Here is an 8,695-nt window from a genome sequence, read left to right on the forward strand (position 1 = left end):
GAATTTTCCAGGCAAGAATACTGGAATGGGTAGCCATTTCCTTCTCCAGGGAATCTTCCCAACTCAGGGATCAAACCTGGGTTTCCCGCATTGAAGGAAGATTCTTTACCTTCTGAGCCACCAGGGAAGCCAGATTCAAAAGGCTACATGCTGCTTGACTCCACTTATATGACATTCTGAAAAAGACAGAACTATTAGAGACAGAAACAGATACACTGCCAGAGGCTGGGGATGTGAGAGAAGTTGACTTCAAAGGGGCATGTGGAAATTTCTGAATGTGATGGAATGGTTCTATATACTGTGATAATGGTTACACAATTGCATGAGTTTGTCAAAGTTCATAGAACTACATTATAAAAAGGGTAAATTTCATTCTATATAAATTATACTCTAATTCTTTAAAGGGGGAAGAAAGAGAAAAAGAGAATGAATATAAGCAGATTTACAGAGAAGCTAATGAAGCTTAAATTTCAAGACCCCTCAACTGCATGGGTCCTGGGAGGGGTCCTAGCAAGCATACTCATCAAATTTTTTATGACTTTTTTGGAGAAGGCATCTTTCTTCCACTGTAAATGCTTCAGGATCTATTAAACCTAGATCCATGCCTGAATAAAAGTATAAGAACAGAAAAAAAGAAGAATGGTGGGCTCCCAAGGAATTAAGACTCAAGTGGGACCCTAAAGAAAGGCAAGACCTGGTTAGAGCAGAAGGAGGTAAGGAAGACCACCCAGGGAGCAGAACCAGTGTGGACACAAGTTTAGGGGTTTCTCATGGTTCCCAGTGACCTCATGAGCATCAGGAAACTGGTATTCCTACACTTATGCTCACTACTCAGACACAGATGTCATGGTGTGATCTTTTCAGACACATCAAGTCGTTCAAGGCAGGTAGAGCTATGACCTAATAGGATGTGAAAACTCTAGACGCCAGTGTAACAAGCTTGTATCATTCTTCTGGCTACCCATACAGCAATGACCCCCGACTGCCCAACAGAGGGAAATTTTACATTATGTTTCTGAAACGGAAAATGGTTGATGTCCACTCTTCCAGTCTTCCTTCCAGAAGGGATGTGTGTTTGTGGTAGACACATCTGCACAGGTATGAACCCAGGTCCCTGCAGCCCTCTCATTCAGCTGTGCTGAGAATGCGTCCTTCAAGGGGACAATCTCATGATACTACAGGAACAAACACAGACAAGTGAGGCTGGTCTTGTGGGTGGAGTTGCTGATTTCTTTATGGTTAAAATCAGCCAAGTTATCAGTAGAACGCAGCTCCAATTTTAAAGCAATTCTATTACAGAGAAATATTTACACACCCATGTTCATAGCAGCATGATTCACAATAGCCAAGGGATGGAAGCAACTTAAATGTCCAATGACAGATGAAAGGAGAAACAAAAGGAAATGTATATTTATTTTTGTTGTTGTTTAGTCACTAAGTTGCGTCAATCCCAGAGACTGTAGCCCGGTAGGCTCCTCTGTCCATGGGATTTTCCCAGGCAAGAATACTGGAGGGGGTTGCCATTTCCTTCTCCAGGGGATTTTTCCCACCCAGGGATCAAACCCATGTCTCCTGCATTGGCAGGTGGATTCTTTACCACTGAGCCACCTGGGAAGCCCATATATATATATGTATATGTATATGTATATGTATATGTATATGTATATGTATATGTATTATATATACATATATATATGTATATACTTCTGCTGCTGCTAAGTAGCTTCAGTCATGTCCGACTCTGTGTGACCCCAGAGATGACAGCCCACCAGGCTCCCCCATCCCTGGGATTCTCCAGGCAAGAACACTGGAGTGGGTTGCCATTTCCTCCTCCAACGCATGAAAGTGAAAAGTGAAAGTGAAGTCGCTCAGTCGTGTCTGACTCTTAGCGACCCCATGGACTGCAGCCTACCAGGGTCCTCCGTCCATGGGATTTTCCAGGCAAGAGTACTGGAGTGGGGTGCCATTGCCTTCACCATGTATATACATATACATATAAAATTTTATATGTATACATATAATTATATATATATACAATTATATATATGTGTGTAATTTTATAGAAACAGAATATATTGAGTACAGCCCATTAGCTCATTTAATTCATAAATGATTCATTGTAACAAATTTAGAGGAAAACAGAATTTATAATTTTTCAAGTTACATCTGTTCTGCTTCATAGTACAATGTCATTTATTTAATTTACTGAAATTGTCTAACCAAATAAAATTTGCCAATTTTAGATGGCATTGTAAACTCATCTCAATTCATTAGAGAGGATATAATGACATTTAAGATGAATGAAAATTAGCAAGCAATGCAAAAATCATATTTTTCAAATGGTTCTGGTTGTAGAGGAAAAAACAAAGCCTGTATATTATGTTTTATCCAGAAGTTTCACGACTAAATATGTTCCTGCTATTGATAGACAGTAAAGAATCTGCCTGCAATTCTGGAGACCTGGGTTCAATCCCTGGTTCGGGAAGATCCCCTGGAGGAGAGCATGGCAACCCACTCCAGTATTCTTGCCTAGAGAATCACATGGACAGAGGACCCTGGAAGGCTGCAGTCCACAGCGTTGCACAGAGTCGGACCCAACTGAATTGACTTCGCATGTACACAAATATATACACACACACTCTGCACATATATATTTGGCTGTGCTGGGTCTTAATTGCTGTGAACAGGCTTTCTCTCTAGTTGTAGCGAGTGGAAGCTACTCTTTATTTCAGTGCACGGGCTTCTCATTGCAATGGCTTCTCTTGTTGCGGAGCAGAGGCTTTAGGGTGCATGGGCTTCAGCAGTTGTGCCTCACACATTCTAGAGCACGGGCTCAGTAGTTGTGGTGCATGGGCTTGGTTGCCCTGCGGCACATGGGATCTTCTTGCACCAGAGATCAAACCTGTGTCCTCTGCATTGGCAAGTGGATTCTTAGCCTAAGGTCACCAGGGAAGTCATATATATATGTATATATATGTATATACATATATGTGGACTGGGCTCCTGAGCTGGCCAATCCATCATCTATATATATATATACATCTTGATTTCCTCCAGAAAAGATCTGGAGGTGACTTGGTTATTGTGTGACACATAAGAAACTATTACGATTCCAGGCCCCTGGGCTTGTCTGCAGGAAGGCTTGGGCAGCCACCAAAATCACTGTCACCTCACCCAAAGTGGGAGGAGCTAGAGAAAGGCTAATCACATCCAGGCCTGACTTACCTGCTCATGGAAGAACAGAGATTGTCTGCAGCAGGGCTGTCTGGCCAGTGCCCAGAATGCCTCCCTGATGAGAACACAAAAGCCCAAGAAAAGAAAAAGCAGAGTGGAAAACAGCCAGGTTTTCTTTAGTGAGTGAAATTTCAATTTTGAGAGGAGGTTCTCCAGCATATGTCTCGATCGTCAGGGAGTTGTTAATTACAAGGGACAGTTATGGAAAAAGCGCAGCTAATGACTGCTACAGAACTGATCTGGCTGGGCATTGTGAACTGGGCTCCTGAGCTGGCCAATCCATCATCAAGAACACCTGTGCTTCAGGTGATGTAAGGAAGCCCACGGCTCCCCTGAGAGATCAGCGCATGCCAGCCTCCCAGCTGTGCTGGTTGCTTACAACTCCTGGGGTGCAGCCATCAGGAGCAGACGGACCCTGAGAGAGAAAGGCAAGGCCCTGGTTTGGGTAACAACATTTTGTCGCTTGGAAAGGTAATCCTTGGTAGTGCTCTAAAAGGTGTGGAGGAGGGAGTTCCCTATTGGCTACTGGTTAGGATTCCGGGTTTTCACTGCCATGGTCTGAGTTTGATCCCTGGTCAGGGAACTGCGATCCTGTAAGCCACTCGGCCAAAAAGGAAAAAAGTTTTTTTTAAATGAGGGGTGGGGGTTGGGGGAGGAGGCAGGGGGAGGGGCTTCCTTGGTGGCTCAGTGGTAAAGAATCTGCCTGCCAATGCAGGGGACACAGGTTCTGTCCCTCGTCTGGGAAGATCCCACATGCCATGGCAACTAAGCCCCGTGCACCACAACCACTGAAGCCTGTGCTCTAGAGCCCAAGAGCCACAACTACTGAAGCCCATGGCCCTAGAGCCCATGCTCTGCAACAAGAGAAGCCACCGCAGTGAGAAGCCTGTGCATCACAATAGGAGAGTAGGCCCTGCTCACTGCAGCTAAGGAAAAGCCCATGCAGCAACGAAGACCCAGCACAGCCAGAAATAAATAAATAAAATTATTAAAAAAAAAAAAAAGATGAGGTAGAATGATGCTTAGTAGTTAAGAAGCTGAAATACATCAAATAGTTTGCTTCGTTTAGAAAAGATATTCCTCTCAACTACACAGAATGAGAAGTGCTTTGTAACATCTGTTCCATTTGCTTTTGCAGATCTGAAAAGAATGGATAAAACTAGGTCACCAAGGAGAAAACAATTCCAACACAGAACACAAAGAGTTGGATTAGAGGAGGGTGATATAAGAAATTTAGTCAATTCAGAATGAAAACAGTATGCTTTCTTTCCATTTGTTGTGAGCTCCAGATGGCCATGAAGACAGGGTGGACAGAAAGGGAAGTCCTGGTGAGGGATGGCCTGCTATCCTGGGAACCAACAGCAAGCTGAAACACTTTACATTTCGGGGTGGGGGGAGGTTAACATCCCATAATAAGCGGCGCTGATTACTGAGCACAGCCCTAAGCACCCTACGTGCATTTGCAGGTACAACCACTCTACGAAGTAGGCATGATTCTAATCTACATTTCCCAGGCTGAAGATGTCCATCAGAGAAGTTAAATAATCAGGCTAAGGTCACACAGAGGATGAGATGGTTGGATGGCATCATCGATTCAATGGACACAAGTTTGAGAAGCTCCAGGAATTGGTGATAGACAGGGAAGCCTGATGTGCTGCAGTCAATGGGGTCACAAAGAGTCAGACATGACTGAGGGGCTGAACTGAACTGCAGATCACACAGCGAGTCCATGTCAGGACTGAAACTAGAATGTGAGATTTCAAAGCCTCGGTGCTAAATGGATGTCCCAACTTTTTTTGACAGCACAAAATCAGTAAAATATTACGATATTCCTCAGGCTCTGCTGAGGAAATCTTGGTAAGTCATCGTGAAGGCTGGTTTTATCTAAAATGAGCCTATCTAATACATAAGCCCACTTCCCAAGGCTCTTTCAAACTGTAACACAACTTGGGTTCTGCTGAAATCAAACAAAAGCTTGAGAGAACCTCCCACTGATTGGGAGTCTACCCCCCCAACCTCGGGACCTTCCCCAGGGAGTGTGTGCAGCATGCCCTTCTCCCAGGCAGACCCACTGCCTGCTCTGCGCCAGCACTGCACTGTAAACCACCCATTCCATCTCCTCTCATCTTCATGATGCCTGGAGGTTTCGCTGTCCACAGAGCCGGTCTGTGCTGCACCACTCACTGGGTGACGGTCCTTGGACAAGCACCCAGGAGACTCACTGGGTTTATGTCCTCTGCACAATGGAGTGTCCCCACCAGAGCCAGTAGTCCTGTCAAATGGGATGATATACAAGAAAATAGTGATGCTGAAGCTCCAATACTTTGGCCACCTGATGTGAAGAGCCAACTCACTGGAAAAGACCCTGATATTGGGAAAGGCTGATGACAGGAGAAGAAGGGGGCGACAGAGGATGAGATGATTAGATGGCATCATCAACTCAGTGGACAAACTCTGGGAGATTGAGAAGGACAGGGAAGCCTGGCATGCTACAGTCCATGGGGTCTCAAAGAGTCAGACACAACTGAGCAACTACAACAAGAAAATACATTGAAAAGAAATGCTGCACACACCTGTGACATTATTTCCCTATGGTGGAGGCTGTGAGCAAAGGACCATGGTGTCCCACTAACAGCAGGGTGAAGCAGGAGCCACCGTGGGAGTCATACCTGAACAGCCCTGGGTGGGGCTGAGTCCAGCCCTTGTGCCTATAAGACCTAGGGATGCTTTGTGGCTGGGAGACCAGGGGTGGCACTGCCTGCAAGCCCCTTCCTGGGGTTAGTGGACACTAACCTCCAATGAGCATGGTTTTCAGAGCACAGGGAGGAGTGCTGCTGTCTCAGTGGACTCTTAAAAGCATCCCACCCTGATTCATTGCTTCCTTCTGGCTGCGTGACATCAGGGAAATGCTTCTTCCCAGAAGGTTCTGGTAGTGTCAGAGACACCTGTATTCACCCTGCCTCCATCCCAAAACAGAGAAAATGATGGACAAGTTCACACTACTTCCTCTCCCTGTGTGCATTTGACCAAGAAGGTTTTACTGTGAATGGTACACATGCTCATGTGCTCAGTTGTGTCCAGCTCTTTGCAACCCCATGGACCATAGCCTGTCAGGCTCTTCTGTCCATGGGATATCCCAAGCAAGAATATTGGAGTCGGTCACCACTTTCTACTTCAGGGAATCTTCCCAGCCCAGGTATTGAACCCACGTCTCCTGCATTGGCAGACGGACTCTTTACCACTGAGCCACTTGGGAAGCCATGAATGGTATAGTTTAGCCCAAACTTCAGCATTGATAGGATCTTTCCTCAAACCCCAGCCCTGACTGGTCTGTGAAGAATTAAGCCTGGGCTAGCTTCCCAGGGGGCTCAGTGGTAAAGAACCTGCCTGCCAATGCAATAGATGTGGGTTCAATCACTAGGTGGGTTAGATTCCCTGGAGGAGGAAATGGCAACCCACTCCAGTATTCTTGCCTGGGAAACCCCATGGACAGAGGAGCCTAGCGGGCTACAGTCCACGGGGTCACAAAGAATTGGACACGACTGAGCAACTAAAAAACAACAAGGCACCAGCCCTGGAGGTGCCCCTGGGGGTATGTTATCCTGGAAGGGATAACTAAAGGAACCACAGCCTGTGGTGTAGTATGGTGTGGTTCTGTGGCTCGTTTGCAGGTAGAGAAGGCAAGTTGCTTTTTAGGGTGGATTAGTTAGTTGGTTAGCAGTGGACTTCAACAGGAGGGGACTGGAGCACAGAGTGCTGGGTATAGGGGCCTGGTCTTCGGGAAGATCTGTATCAGTCAGGGCCTAGGGTGACATCTCTGGGTCCCTATGCACTGAACGGGGTGCAGCACAGGAGAAGGGCTCCCAGTTGAGGGTCAGGAACCATGGATCTAGGCTCAGCTCTGATCCCAACTGGCAGTGTGATCTTGAGCCATCACACCATCCCTCCCTGAACCTCTCCTCATCCTTTCATTCAGAAATCACTGACCAACTGGGACTTCCCTGGTGGTCCAGTGGCTAAGACACTGAGCTCCCAATGCAGGGGGCCTGGGTTCAATCCCTGCTCAGGGAACTAGATCCCACATGCCACAACTAACAGTTCACATACAGCAACCAAAGATCTCAAGTGCCCCAACTAAGACCCAGCAAAGCCAAATAAATAAATATTAAGAAAAAAAAGAAATCACTGATCTACTGACCTGGTACCTATTGTACTGACCCGGTCCAGCAAGTGTCCAGCACTGCTCTGCTGACAAATCAGCAGTGAACAGGTGGGGGCAGAACCCTGTTGAGTTCTGGGGCACTCCTTCCCCTGCCTCAGCGTTCTTTCATCTGATGACTGCAATCTGACCCAGCTCCAGTCCTGGCCTCTGCCTGCCCCGTGTGGACACTGCTGAGTGTGACCTGTCCCCTGGGCACCACCCCCCACCCCACGCTGCATCCTGAGAGAGCATGAGGATGTCAGCAAACACCCAAACAGTGGTGATGAACAAACAAACAAAGCTGCTCCGAGGCCATCTGCACAGATGTGGACAGTCACCCCTCGCCAGGGTAGATTCTTGGGAAACTGCAGCAGGAAATAGAGCGGTCCAAAGGGGGATCATGTTTTTGCTGTATCCCTTTGTCACCAGTAGATGGGAATCACGGGTCAGCAAAGCAGAATGCTGACACAGCTTTCCTTCAGAAGCATACAAAACAAAGAATGGACAGCCTGAGGTGGAAAACAGGAACATACGGGTGTGATTGAGCATGGGTGTGCAGATGAGCCAGCAATGAGGCAAAGCTGCGGTGAGCAGAAATGATACCCTTCTTGATGGAGCGATTCCACTGTTCCAAAATCTTCCACGGTATGACTTCCCTGGTGGCCCAGTGGCTAACACTCCACCCTCCCAATGCAGGGGACCTGGGTCTGATCCCTGGTCCAGGAACTAGATCCCACGTGCCACAGCTAGGAGTTTGCACGCCACAACTAAAAAATCCTGCATGCTGCAACAAAGACCTCCCACCACACCACAATTAAGAACCCACATGGCCAAATAAATAAAAACATAAAACTTCCACAGCTCCCGACTGACCACAGAACACATCCAATTGCTTGCTTTGGTATTGAGGGCCCCACCAGCCAGCTGGGCCCACCCCACCAGCCTCACGTGCCCTCCGCTAATTCCTGGGCACACATCATGTGTTTTTGCCACTGTGCCCTGCCATCATTCTCTTTGCCTGGAAGGTTCTTTCCCAGCTCTGTCTGCCAAAATCCCATGGACTGGATTAGAAGCCTTGACATCTGGAGCCAGGAAATTATTTGCTGGTCAGGGAGGGAGCTGTCCTGAGCATTGAAGGATGTTCAGCAGCAACCCTGGTCTCTCCACCAGATGCCAGTAGCATTCCCTCCATCCCATCTGTGAAGATCAAAAATGCCTCCAGGAGGGAGAGAAGTTCAAGGGCGGGGGGCGGGGGGGGGC

At 47.2% G+C, this 8,695-nt stretch overlaps 1 protein-coding gene across 8 annotated transcripts in view; it reads right to left on the reverse strand.

The window, feature by feature from the left end:
* REEP1 (receptor accessory protein 1) overlaps nt 1-8,695 on the reverse strand; it is a 137,870-nt gene that overhangs the window by 92,795 nt on the left and 36,380 nt on the right. Inside the window, exon 1 of one of the 8 annotated variants that reach the window (XM_010862216.1) lies at nt 110-169. The exons of the other annotated variants lie outside the window; for them this stretch is intronic. The gene's annotated coding sequence lies outside the window, so the exon portion shown is untranslated. Of the gene's footprint in view, nt 1-109; nt 170-8,695 lie in introns of those variants that run through there. 8 annotated transcript variants of the gene reach the window in all.

Source organism: Bison bison, unplaced genomic scaffold, assembly GCF_000754665.1.
Source record: "Bison bison bison isolate TAMUID 2011002044 unplaced genomic scaffold, Bison_UMD1.0 scf7180017864480, whole genome shotgun sequence".
Taxonomy (NCBI): Eukaryota; Metazoa; Chordata; class Mammalia; order Artiodactyla; family Bovidae; genus Bison; species Bison bison.